Genomic DNA, 13586 nt, shown 5'->3' on the forward strand with positions numbered 1-13586 from the left:
GCAAATTCCTTTGTAAGAGAATGCATACTTCTCTGTTTTAAAAAAATAAAAAAAAATCCCCAAAGATGTTTTCCAGTTTCACTGGTTGCCATCTTTTGGGGGATGTCTTCCAGATGGAAGATGCTGATCTACACTTGCTTCAAGTGATCCTTCTGGTGTGTCCTGTTGGCTATGGAATACAGCCAGTACTGCTTTTTTCTGTTGTTTACTGCAGTATTTTTAGTCTCTTCAGTCACAGGGAAAAACAGTGGACTATGAAGAGCCTTGTTGCACAAAATCCTTTGTGACCAAAGGTCATACAGCACAAACTAGCTCATGGCATTATTTTAAATGAAGGAAAGCTTTTAGTACGTAGAAGGTAGAAATCTCTGGATCACGTCAAGTGTAGGTAAGTTTATAGGATCTTGGTCTTTTCAAGTAATTTCATACACAATGGTATATGTAAACTGATTAAGTATAACTATACATAGTAGTATACTTGTCATCAAATTCTGTAATCAACAGGAGGAGAGTCTAGGGAATCTGCCTTATAACAAAACTCTAAAAAACTCTAATATTTGTGCCTGTAACTGAAGAAAACTCAAGCCAAGCTGCTTTGGGTTTTTGGTGTTTTTTTTTTTTTTAGATTCAGGGGACAAAGCTTTAGTGGTTGATTATGAACCACGAGGGGGATCCTGGATGGTTTGAAACAGTAAGATGTAGAACACAACACTGCAACAGGAAAGTCTAAAACCTTTAAACAACAACAAAAAAATGACCAAATAGTGTCTGCTGAAGCATGAACACGCTCATTTGCGTTGAGTCTTGTGGGAAGATGCAATCTGACATTTGACTCCAGCAGGAAAATACTCTGGTGCTATCCAGTGTGGGTCTCCAAAAAAACGGGGGAAAATAAGTTCTCTTATATGTGAAGTCCTAAGGAAAGAATCAAGGTTTACCTTACTTAAGACAGCCCTGATTTGAGGAAAGATAAAAATCTTGAATATGGTGGTTTGATAAGCACGAGAACCTGGTGCTCATTTGCAGTTACAGCATCCGTTAGTTTCTTGTGTTGGTTTACTGTCATGCTGTTCTTAAAATACTAACTGAAAACTTGAAAACTTCTTGGAACTAAAAAGAATAGTTTAGTTTTATAAATAAAACTTATTAGGATGCTGTTGTTAAGTAGTTTGGTTTGTTTCTGTAAATTGAGAAGTACAATTTTAAATCAGAAGTTTCTCATGAGTATTAAGATCCATTAAGTATATCTTACTCCACAGCTTTGAGAACAAATACGGCTGAGGAAAGGCTAAGTACTTCTTTTTTTGAGGTCTACTCCTAAACACTGAGTATTTTCAAATGGAAATTAGATGTTTTACAGCCTGAAATTCATACCTGTAAAAGCTGGTCAGTACCTGGATAGACTAATTTTTAAAGTCTGGTTTCATTCTATTCCCAGAAAACTGGGAAGCAAAAATGATTATTAGTAGTAAGCCATAAACTCATAGAAATAAAAAACTGACTTAGTAGTAAAGTGTTTTTGTTGTTGTTAAATAAGGAATGTTATTTAACGTTCTACTAACTATTTTGCCTTCTCCTTTGGGTGCTTTTGTTTACCATGGTTTTGATAGTTATGAAGTCATAAGTTTTTTCATCTTTTGATGCATTTTGATGTGTCAGATTGAAGATGGTTATATGTAATTTTATTTCCTTATGACTTTTAATAAGAGTATTTTAAAAAATGTAGAGAATTTTTAAATAATTAGTTTTAAGTTTATGGGGAATGAAAAAAATCAGAAAAGCAAGCATTATAGAATCATAGAATGGCCTGGGTTGAAAAAGACCTTAAAGATCATCTACTTTCAACCCCCCTGCTCTGGGCAGGGTTGCCAACCACTAGAGCAGGCTGCCCAGAGCCACATCCAGCCTGGCCTTGCATGCCTCCAGGGATGGGGCATCCACAACCCCTCTGGGCAACCTGTTCCAGTGCCTCACCACCCTCTGAGTGAAAAATTTTCTCCTAATTTCCAACCTAAATCTCTCCTGTCTTAGTTTAAAACCCTTCCCCCTTGTCCTATCACTACCAACACATGTAAACAGGTGTTCACCTGTTTATTATCAGAAGCTTTCATAGTTTCCTCTGTTTTGAGTAAATAAACTTGTATTTAAGGAAAAAGAAATTCTCATGCCTTTGAGATTTAAGAAGATTCATGTAGTTTAGTGGGAAGTTTAAACAGCAGCTTGACTGCCAGTAAATATAGGAGGAATAGGTGTTTGTGTGTGAGCATAGCAGAAAGAAAGGAATTTTAAGTTTTATTAGCCAGAAATAGGGTCTTATTAAAATCATGATTAAAAATAGCATTGAACCAAGAAACAGTTCAAGGGGAGAGATTTCAAAACTCACCTCCCAGGTTAATGGGGATTGCAGTCAGTTCTTTTTCTTGAAACATTTAGTATAAGTTCCAAAACTGACTTAAGTGCAGTCAGCACCGGGAACATTTGGATTGCTTCAGGATGATTTATGAGGGAGGTTGGTCTGGATGGTCAAGTTACAGCCTTTCTCAGGCTTGAAATGTAAAAGCCTGTTTAGTCTCTGCACAGTAGTGACAAGTCTACTGAAAACATTTTATTCTTTTGGACTGTAGTTGTCCATTAATTACAAAGGGGGAAATGGGATAGAGCAGGGAGAAGGAGACTTGTTTGTTTGTTTGTTTGTTTTACAGGCAGTAAAATTGAATCCACTGCAGCCACCAAATCATGGATTCTCAGTTGCATTAGTAACTCCAACTGGCAAAGGTGGATAGAGATGCATGCCATGTTTCCCGACTGGTTGGTCAGGTAGTCCAGGGCTGTAAGAATTCCTTCAAGAGCATCATGGTTTGTCGTTTTGCATGTTATCTTACTCTTAGTGTACTCTGATGTGGGGTTTATGGTTAGATTGGCTGTAGTTTCTCATCCTTAGTTCCACTATCGATGGTGGCACCTGAGCAGTGCATTGCTACATTGAAATGAGGATGACAACCTGTCCTTCATTTGGAGACATCGGTTGAAAAAGATGTCTGGACAATCCATCTTCACATTTCAAAGGCAGGTGGACGCTTGTGTGCAGACTGCTTTCAGAACATCAGTTTGAGTGAATTCTGTCTACGAGGTATTTAAGTGTTACATTCCAATCCTGCAAAAATTTCGTCAATAGCTACCTGCTGTTGTGCTGTGCGCTTAATGGAGGACTTGTCCATATGCATGGCGTGTGTCTGCCTTTTGGCGTTGGAGTGTGCGTGTTTGTGATGCTTAACTGGGTCAGTGGAACAGAGGTGGGTGTTGGAGGGCTGAAGTTCATTGTAAATGACACCTAAGAGTGGGCGAAGTGGGAAGGCAAGGATCTTCTTAAGGAAACTGGAAATGGAAGACTAGAAGCTAGGGTCATCTCCAGATTTGCCCAGAAGAAAGAAAAGTAACAGGTAAGATCCAAGAATATAAAAATCTGTATGACAAAAAGGTTAGGGAAGCAGTTGGAGAAGGGAGGCAGAGAGAATATACAAATTACTGTACAGCTTGCAGACCTGTGACTTTAGAGTCTGTCAGCTAGATGTTTGAGGCATTTATAAAAAAGTCATCTTTAAAGCATTAACTTTACAAAAGAATCAGAAAATGTATTAAGTCTCTGCAATGGGAAAGAGATTGTTGCTTTTTGCCAAGGTGGGTTGGACTGGGAAAGAACCTGAGTGCAGAGGTTGGACTGGGAAAGAACCTGAGTGCAGAGGTAACTGTTTCTGAATTATCCAGGGAAATAAGGGATGCTTCCTTAAATTCACATTACTAATACCTTACGTTCAATAGTCATAAAAGATGTCCCTCAAAATGGTGAAAAAAGAGTGTAACTTCTTATGGTTAAATTAAGGCACCCTCCAGAGTGTTTTTGATGCTTTTCAAGAAGAAACTGGGTAAACTCTTGAAATTGCAGTCTTCATATAGTCGGTATTCTGGAGGTGGTATGCTAAAATATTGTAAGGTTTATGAATGTTTTATTAAATGCTCATGCCATTCTAAGAATCCGCATTTTGTATGCAAGATTTCTTCTATCCAGGTTGAAACAGCTGCTTGTGGCATAAGGAGAATAAAACAGTTGGAGCAAATGGCCTTGTTTAAACTTCAGCATAAGTTAAACTAACATTTGAGCTGGGAGAAAACAGGGAGAATTAAGAACTTTCAGGGAGCAAAATTAATTTAATTCAACCTGGCCAGTTATTGTGAGCCAGTGTAGTTCTCAGGGAACATACGCTGACCTCCATTTCCCAGGGAGAAGGTACGTATTGTAGAAACCATAGCCTGTAGTTTTATTCATTGTATTAAAAAGAGCTATGATGGTGTCTGGGATACAGAAACCAGCTAGGACTAGAATAAAGAGCAAGACAGCAGTTATTTCTCCCAGCAGTTTATGGTAAGTTGAGAATCACTTGGGAGATTGTCCTGGAGCAGGGTTTAAAACATCTTTGTCTCATTCACAGAGCTTTTTCAGCAAGTCTCCTGTGACTCCTCAGTTTGTATCCTGCATATAATGCCTCTGCAGTGCTAGCAGCTGACATGCCCGTGAGTCCTGTGTGTGTCATTCGTGGTCTCTAAGCTCTGTGCTTTCACTTTTCTGTCTCTTCATGTGTCACTCTTTTGGATAGTTTTGTTCTATTAGTTGAGGCTTATACCTCTATTTATTTTGCTTGTTTTTTTAACTTTACTCCTGCAGGCAACATAAGGAAGATGAAATAACAGATGTCCACTTTCCTTCTGATTTCTTACATGATTTCAGCTCTTTTTGTAGTCTTTTGAGGTCTCAGACATGATGAGGCCCAGCTTATTATGGTAGCTGTAGGCTTCTAAACAAAGTGCGTAGCACAATGAAGCAAGGCTTCAGTCCTAAAAGGCTTATACTGGGTGCAGTGCTAAGCGTTCTGCGCGCAAGAGAAATGTTTTCCTGTGGTCCTCTGGTTTAAGCAAGATGTAATTTAGGAAGCTGGGTTTTGATAGCTAACCTGCCAGAGCTTGTACCTCTTACAGGGTGGTGAGAGGAGCTGTGTTACCTTCTGGTTACTGTACTGAAGCAGCTCAATTCCCACAGTGCCTCACTCCTTTCTCCCAGAGTGAGGAAAAACATGAGTGCCTACATGGAATTGATGGGGGGGGGGGGGGGGGGGATTATCCATCTTTCCAGTTACCTCATCTGTAAGAAATTACACCTTGTTTCACTTACAGCTGCTGTTGCGTGAGAAAAAAAAAAACCTTTTTCTCTGCTTCTTCCTTCTTTCAGAAAGATGGTAGAAGAACGCAGGACACTTTACTGGGTCTTTGTGTGTGAAGTACCTAGTCTGGTTGCCCAGTGCTTAGTTCCAGAGGACTTAGTATGAGGAAATGAAGTGGTACAATGACAAATGCCTGGGCAGTCGTCTTGTTCTTTTTCCTGAATAGATAAGGCATTTAATTAGCTGGCAAGCCTCCAAAGCAGAAAATACTGTGCAGCTGTCAGCCTCTAGGGCTTCCGGAAAGATTTTGTGATTAATCTGCATATTGATCTCTTTCTTTAAAGCATAGATAAACCCTATCTCACTGATCTGACAGAAGCTGGTTGCAGGGATGGCAGAGGGAGTTTCCCCTTCTGAATGGGTATAAATGATGTTGCTCAACCACTGTGGCATCTTCCTGGTGGTTCTGCACATTGTAGGTATGGTGATCATTAAACACAACCAAAACAAGTAAACACTTTTTCTTTTCTTGTTTTGATGATATCAAATCCAGAATTTGAATGAAGGCACTCAGAGGCACAGGCTAAGGCTGCCTATATTTCTGTAACAATGTGAATTTCAACTTGTTCCTGCCAGCTCCTACGCAGACAGTTGCCTGAGAATAATGTTCAGTCATTTGATTTAGTTTCGATTACTTGCGTCAGCTTGCACAAACTAAAACCCCGTGATCCTGTTCACTGGGCACCATTTCAATGTAATGAGCACAATTTGTTCCTCAAAGCATTTTTGGTCACCTCAGTTGTATTTATGTGACTGGGAAGGAAGAAAAAAAACATGCTTCATGAACAATGGTTTTAGTTTTACCCAGAAATTTGATGGGATAGGAGAATGCTGCTGAAACTTCTACTGTGAGCCCAAGTTTTGTCTGAATCCATCTATGTAAGCAACATCAATGATTAGAAAGTGAACTTTCTGTATTTCAGTTGAGCTTGTATTTCTCTCGTTCTCTTGGGGCTCAAATAAATAATTTGCCAATGTCTCTGGAATTTTGTTTTCTTAAATTGTATTGGAAGAAGAAGAATCTGCTAAATTACTTGCTGTTGTAAATTGTTCAAAAATCCTGAATGAAAATATTGCTTAAAGAAATGCAGTAGTTGTTGCTTGGCTTTGCAGTTGTGTGTGTGTTGGGTGGTGGCTTTTTGTTGTGTGTGGGTTTTGTTTTTTGTTTGTTTTGTACATTTTTGTGATGTATTTTTTCTTTCTTAGATTGTGATGGATGAGGATGTGTTGTACTGCTTAGGAGGAAAAAATGAACATCATCTCTGGACCGATCATCACTGCAAAAAGGAACGAGGTGAGTTTGTAGTAACGGTAGATTTATGCTATCCTGTGTTTGCTCTAGCTGAGATGGTACGGTGACATTAGGCTTGTACTCAATAAATTAGGACCCACAACTTGAAAGCAGTTACCTTGATACAAATAAATTATCGTGCTTTTACTACCCCACCAGCGTAGAGTTTGTGAGTTTAGTGCATAGGAAGAAATATGGTGCTTCTGTAGATACCTAGAGCACCATACAACTTATAAATGTAATTTCCATGAAACATACTAGGTACACATTTTAATCTTTAAGGTTTTTCCAGATAAATATTTAATGCATTTCTTTTTCTGATAATGTTTTTTTTTTCTGGTAGTGTTTATTTCTGATAGTGTTCAAAAGCTCTATTTTTCTTCTGTGCTTGGCAAATTCTTTGTTGGCCAACTCCAGGAAGACCATGTTGTCATGCTATTTCTCTAAATGAAAGTGTAGTAATTAAAAATGATTTGCAATAATTCTTTTTGGTGTTAAAGCTACTAACAAGAAATGGAAACACAATATATTACAAGATTGCTCATTCATTAAAAAAAAAAAAAAAAAACTATCTTTCAGTTAAAGCTTAGCCTCCTGTGTGCAAGTTACTGAAAATAAATGCTTTACAGTAGGGGTAAATAATTGTTCAGAAGCTTAATACAGATGGCTGCAACAGCAAAAGAAATGGTATCAAAATTGAGGAATGAAGAAATTAAAAATAGCATGTCTTTCTGCAACTCTTCCCATTTGTCTTTGGCTATGAAAGTAGTGTTGCAAAGGAGAGATTCTTAGGTCTTAGTCAGCCCTGTGAGACACAGAGGGTGAATGTGTGAACGAGACATGCATTTCTAGAGTATGTCAGCTCTGTGTTTTACTTGTGTTCGTAGGCTGTTCTTGCTTGGTAAAGCAAGGGTGGGCAAATGGTGGGTTAGTGACTGATCTCAGGGTCTTGTGCTGGCAGGTTACTTGCCTTCATAGCCCCTGGAATTCCAGTGCAGGATTACAGGTCTGAGCAGCCATCCTCACTGAGGATTGCCACAGACTGATGTACTCAGTTTCCTGTGTTTTAAGAGCTCATCTCTGCTTCATTTTTATGACTGAAAGTCACTGAGATCGTTGAGTGTTGAAATCAAAATCCAATTCTTTCTTAAATACTACATGGAGGGATTACTTAAAATGCATTTTTCTTTTTTCAAACTGCGTCCATTTCAAAATTTGAAGTTACAGCAACCATTTTTTAATTGTTTGCTATAAACTGAAGATTCGTTAAAAAGTAAGCTGTTTTAACAAATTTATTTAAAACATTAAATCAAAATAAGGCAGCACACATACTAAGTGTTACTTATATAGGTTTCATAAAGTTCAAAGCATGTTTACCTTCTAGTGGTGTTGGAGCTGGGGCAATTCGGATGAAAATTACAAAACTAATTACATTTGATCTTACTTTATGAAAATACTTAAATTTCATCTTGTATTCTGCTTTGTAGACTGAAAATATGTGCATGAGTCAGTTCTGACCTTATTGCTTATACCAGCTAACATTGAAGAACATTTTCTTCACAAAATAACCGATGTATATGCTTGCAAAAAAAGGTTGAAATATTAAAAATAGTGCAAGTTCTTATTTAGATCATGGTTTAAAGTAGAATTACTTGAAGCGTCGTGGGAATCCTCAGAAACATTACTTAGTCAATATTGAGGATGAGATTTTAATTTCAGGATAAACATATGCCTCATCGGTAATGTTCTTTGGCACACGTAACAAAATAAGGAATTCATATAAAAGGGGGAATTTTTAGCAAAATTCTGTTTACATGTCATTGAGTTATGCCTGGACCTGCAAATAATCCCATGGAGCTTTATGGTCATAATGAGGTGTGCTAGTTGTTCTACTTATGTATGTGTAAGTAGCAACACACAAGCACTGACTGTAGTGCTCAAAAGAAAGGAAATGTAACATTTGCAGACATGAGAAATGAGCTGGGTGTTTCCAAGAACAGAGTTACAGGACTAGTCAGTGTTTGATTAACCACCTGCATGTGTGTCCTTTGGGAAAGAGGGCAGCATACTCAAAGGCATAAGGCAATGAAAAAAAGCTCTGACAGAGTAAAGAATGCTTCTGCTACCACTATTCCATAACTTGAGAAGGAGCAGCAAGGATAAACAAACACTGGAAGAAATTAAAATAAGCCCTTGTGATAAAGGCAGTCATTTATCCTAGTGAAGTAATGGGTAACCAAGACCTGCATAAGATATTAGCAATGGAGAGGGGAGGGAAGGGTAGAGCTAGTGACAGCAAAAAGAACTCATCCTGCTGCACCAGCAAGGAATTTGTGAATGCCAGGGGAATGCGGGAGACTGTTGGCTGTATATGAAGGAGTTAACTGAGCAGGAAAGTCTTGCAAAAATCACAGATGAAAAACTATCTCCTAATTTTCTAATAGGTAAATCTGGTATACTAAAATTATGAACATTGAAAACTGAATAAGCAAATGCTGAGCTCTGTAAATTCTTGAAGTGTTTGTAGCACTGGATATGCAAATAGTAATAGTGGATTATAGGTAAAGGCCATCTTTTGTGAAAACTGACATGACAGTTATGGTTGTATCAGCCAATTGTGATGAACCTCTCCTTATGAAATTAGTGAATGTATGCAAATAAGAAACAAGATCAACAGTGGATATTAAAATCTGCTGCTTTAAATTATGATCTAAAATTATGTGAAGCACTTTAAATGGATGTCTTCCATAATGCATGGGGACATAGTGCAGTCCATTGTGGTCCGAGTCTACAACGAGATGCTAATTTAATTACAGGCTCAACTTTTGCTGTAGTGGTAGCGTTTATTAGTTTGTGTCATCGTAGAAGTTTCTTTGAAAAGCAGAGGATTTTAACAAACACTTAATTAGATATGAAGTTTTTAAAAACAAAAACAAAACCTTTCTTGAACCATTTTTAGCCTTCCAGCCATAATTAGTCATGTCATTCTGAAGTATGTGGATGTATTTGTTGGTATATGCAGAACAAACGCAAGGCTTGTTAATACCAAAAAAGGAAGGGATAGGAAAAACCGCACTGCAGCCTGCAGATGCTGTGAACATTGGAGAAGAGAAACACAGAAATCAACTCTTCTGCCATGCTCCAGAGCAGAGGTCGCTGATCCTCCCTGGTTTGAGGGCCAAAAACACCCTGCAGGTAACACTTCCCTATTTGCTTTTGTGTTAACCAAAGTTGCAGAGGTAGTGAGCAGCCTCTGAGGTTTGTGGGCAGTGCTTCAGACTCATCTGCCAGAGTCATTTGTGGTCTTTTATTTTAATAGCTTTTAAGCAAATGGTTTGGCTTCTTCCCACTCAGAATGAGAAATACAAGAGTAGTCTGAAAGAAGACACCACAGCTCTCTCCCACCTGCACCATTTCCCCACGGTGAGGTGATGCAGTGATAAGGAAAGTATGCAGGTTTGCCTCATTTCCCATCCCAGTAGCCGGCAGGCTTGGATTGCTGTAACTGAGGAGGCCTAGTAGCAGCCTGCCTCTTCCAAGCAGAGAATGAGTAAGGCATCCAGGTAGTACACACACACTTCTTTCTTGCTCAGGGTGGATGCTAAAGTCAGTCTTGTCATCGTGTTCTGGAAAACAAGTCATTGTAAACACTCCCGCTGCCAATATTCTGTTGTAAATATTTCATAAGAAAAATGTTTGGGTTTTTTGAGGTAGGTGTTGGCAGCAGCTGTAACTGCGTTTAACATTCCAGTGCTCTTCCAATTCTCTTCCAGATTAATTACATGAACGTAGCTGGAAATGTTAGTATACATTCTGTGATGAGGTTCTAGTGTGCAACTTGGTCCCTTCTTACCTAGTTACTTACCCGTCTGTATTCAGTTTTTTATTTCTTACTGTGCACACAGAAAGAGATGGGAAAGGCATTCAGTGCTATAAAGACATGAAAGATTCTTGGGTTATAAAGTCTCGGTAGGCTTAAGTTAATGTGTGTCTTTTATGAGGTGGTTTTTTTGTTTATACTTTACCTTTATATTTAAGGAAGAAGGACAGTTGGGTGAGTCAGTCACTGTTTTAAGAGGCAGAACTGAAATGTGATTTTTTTCCTTTTTTATTTTTCTGTTTTCTTCCTGATATAAATGAAGTCATCCTTACTGGGGAATGTGGGGGGGATGATGATGGTTCCTTTTTAAGAGAAGCATGAGAAGATTGAGTGTGAGGTTTTAGAAATAACCATATTCTCAGTGAAATTAAAATAGTTTTAATAAGTAAAAAGTTTTAATGTTCAAAGTAGGTACAAGAATTTTGACTTAAGGATTGCAACTATTTGATGTTAGAGACACTACAGGTTTTGATTACAAACTAGTTATTTTCTGGGTTACCATTGAAACATTCTGTTCACACAGTTATTACATATAAGTGGTTATGTGAAGTCACAAAACTGACTCTTTGCCAGTAAACCAAATCCTGTCTTTTTCTTCCAAGAAAACCAAAGTAATGCAGCTTTTGGAAAAATCTTTCAATCGTGTTCCATGTACAATTTTTGTCTCTTTGTCTGACTTCAGCTAGAAGCATGTATAGTGATGTATGTTAAAACGTGTTACAGAGGAAATAAGCTGTTATTTTATTTCTTACTTCCAGACATCACAGATGCACCCCCCACTGCCCCATTTTTCCCAGGCATTTCAGTAGGGTCTGAGATTCTAAAAAATATAACAAAACAGAAGACTTGTATTGGAGTCATCTTGGTAGAAAAATCCTCACTGACATTAACAAGGAGAAAATTTAGGGTAATGTTAATTAAGTTTCTCACAGGCTTAAAAACCTAGAACAATTAACATCTTGAAGACTTCTTTCCCACTTCCCTCTCATTCTCAGCTTTGCTGTGAGGTGGTACAGGAGTTCAGGGTCAGCTACCAGTACCTTTGAGAGTATTGCTTTAGCCTAGAAAACTAAGAATTTCAGTCTTGATGTTGGTGTAGGAAGCTTGTTGTATTGTTAAGATCAAGTATTTTCCTGAGCAGAAAAATGCATTCAAGGGTTTTCCTGAATTGGGGTAGGATGGACTGTGCCACTTAACTTGCATAAATTCAAATTTGAAATTATTTGGTAACAAATAGACCTCAGTCTGCTAAAATGGAAGGCTGCTGATGGAATGGAAAAGATTGTTCAAGGAAAACTGGTCTGAAGAGATTGTGCTGTTACCAGCTTAGATTTCATTCTGTGCTCTAACCTATATAGGCCAGGCTTTCTTCTCGGTTTACAGTTCCTTCAGAGCAATGTAATGCAGGGCTTCAGTGTACCAGTCGAAACATTTGATTGTTAAGAAAGTGGACTGCAGAGATGTTTCCAAGTCAAAAGTGTTTCCTGTCATGTTTCTGGTTTATATAACAAGTTTGTTTGTTTGTTTTTTTGTTTTGTTTTTTAATAAAACACTTAGCTGACAAAATGTACTTTGGTAATTCTAATAACTGTTTTTAGAGAGGAATATAGAGCTTCTCTACAAATTAAAAGATCGATTCTATACTAACAGGCAAAAATGCTGTTGATTTTTAAAGTGCAAGATCAAGGTTTACATGCATATGTTTAAACAATGCATAAGCCCAGGATCATAAAAACAACATCAAAGTTCTATTGTCCCGTGCATATTTATGTGTCATTGGCTGAACTGTAAAAGTACTTTCTGAGAAGCTTAGCAGTGATGTGAATGATTGAGGTGTGCCAATGGTAAGAAAGGGTTGTTTGTAAAGCACTTGGAAGAGAGAGAATGCTGTCTGTAACAAGTGTTGTTAGTGGTTTTGATCTTAGAGCCTTGGTAACTTGGTAACAAAAAAGACTGAGGCATTAGCAGTTCTCACAACATTTGGATATTACAAGGTAGGAGGGAAAAAATAAGTTTTGGGGGCTAAAGTTGCTAGACAAAGGGGTGACCCAGATTTGGAAGGCCATTGATCCAGCACAAGAAACAAGCCACATCCAATACCTGGAATATGAAACCTTTGAAATTCAAGGTTGGGGGAATAGGGATGCGTATGCACGTTGCATATGCACCAGCATGCGTGTGCCTTCTGTCCTGCTGCATTTCCAAGTCCAGCCAGATTGTAGGTACGTTCCCAGCTCAGAAGGCTACATGGCTCACAGCATGTTCTGGTGTTTCAGACAAATCTTTTCGGATCAAGCTGTGAGAAGTAGGTGCTGCCAAACCTAAACTTCTGCTTTATATAAGAGAATCAACTCTGCAGTTGATCCCTGCTTTTTTTTTTTTTTTTAAATGCATGCTCTGTGAACCTTGATACTGTGTTGAATTTGATGGACTTCTTAATCTTGATTGTTAACTGGAATCTCTGTAAGGGACTTAATTATCCAGTTATAGTAGATACTGAGAAGTTAATAATAAACTCAGAAATATGCTGTTTAACCAGATGTCTTGTTAATTATGCTAACGCCACATTGGCATTTGCTTTGATTTAAACACTCTAGATTTGGTTTGCCTTTTCAGTTCCCAGTCCACACAGCTTTATTTCAGCTGGGCCCTCTGCCTTTCCAAGCATCCAAAGGAACACACAAGGTCACCTTTGGGAGGCTGCTGTGAACCACAGGACGAATTCTGCCTCAGAGCATCCCTGTATACCCTGGTACTCAAAGCCAGGTGCTCCCTTCTAACTGTTAGGACATTCTCTAATGCAGCTAATTGCTGCGTGATTTATGAGTAACTATTCCTCCTAGTAGGAAGGGCTGTTTCTTTTCATACCCTTAAGTGCAATACAAAGGCCAAATCTCCACCCATTCTGAACATAACATTCCTTCCAATCTACCTTATAAAAATGTGAGGTTACGCTGGAGGCAGACCAGAACACTGCTTCAGCCTACTTGAAGACACCTCCTAACTTGCTGTAAGGATGAAGCTCCTGGCACTCTATGGCTTTTTGTTTGTCTTACTTTTGTGCCTCAATGCCTTTACTGCAGAAGGTACCGTATATTCTTCTAATACAACCCTCTCCTTTCTTTTCCTGTGCTTCCCTCTT

General features: G+C 38.4%; 1 protein-coding gene across 2 annotated transcripts in view; it reads left to right on the plus strand.

The window, feature by feature from the left end:
• The first annotated feature begins 63 nt into the window (after positions 1–63).
• Positions 64–13586, plus strand: part of CDHR1 (cadherin related family member 1) — a 76799-nt gene continuing 63276 nt past the window's right edge. The window contains exons 1-4 of one of the 2 annotated variants that reach the window (XM_080597859.1): positions 64–3130; positions 4488–4569; positions 6480–6567; positions 9587–9759. The gene's annotated coding sequence lies outside the window, so the exon portion shown is untranslated. The other variant, XM_080597860.1, reaches the window with a different exon arrangement.

Source organism: Anser brachyrhynchus (genome assembly GCF_964034855.1).
Source record: "Anser brachyrhynchus genome assembly, chromosome: 6".
In the NCBI taxonomy this organism is placed as follows: Eukaryota; Metazoa; Chordata; class Aves; order Anseriformes; family Anatidae; genus Anser; species Anser brachyrhynchus.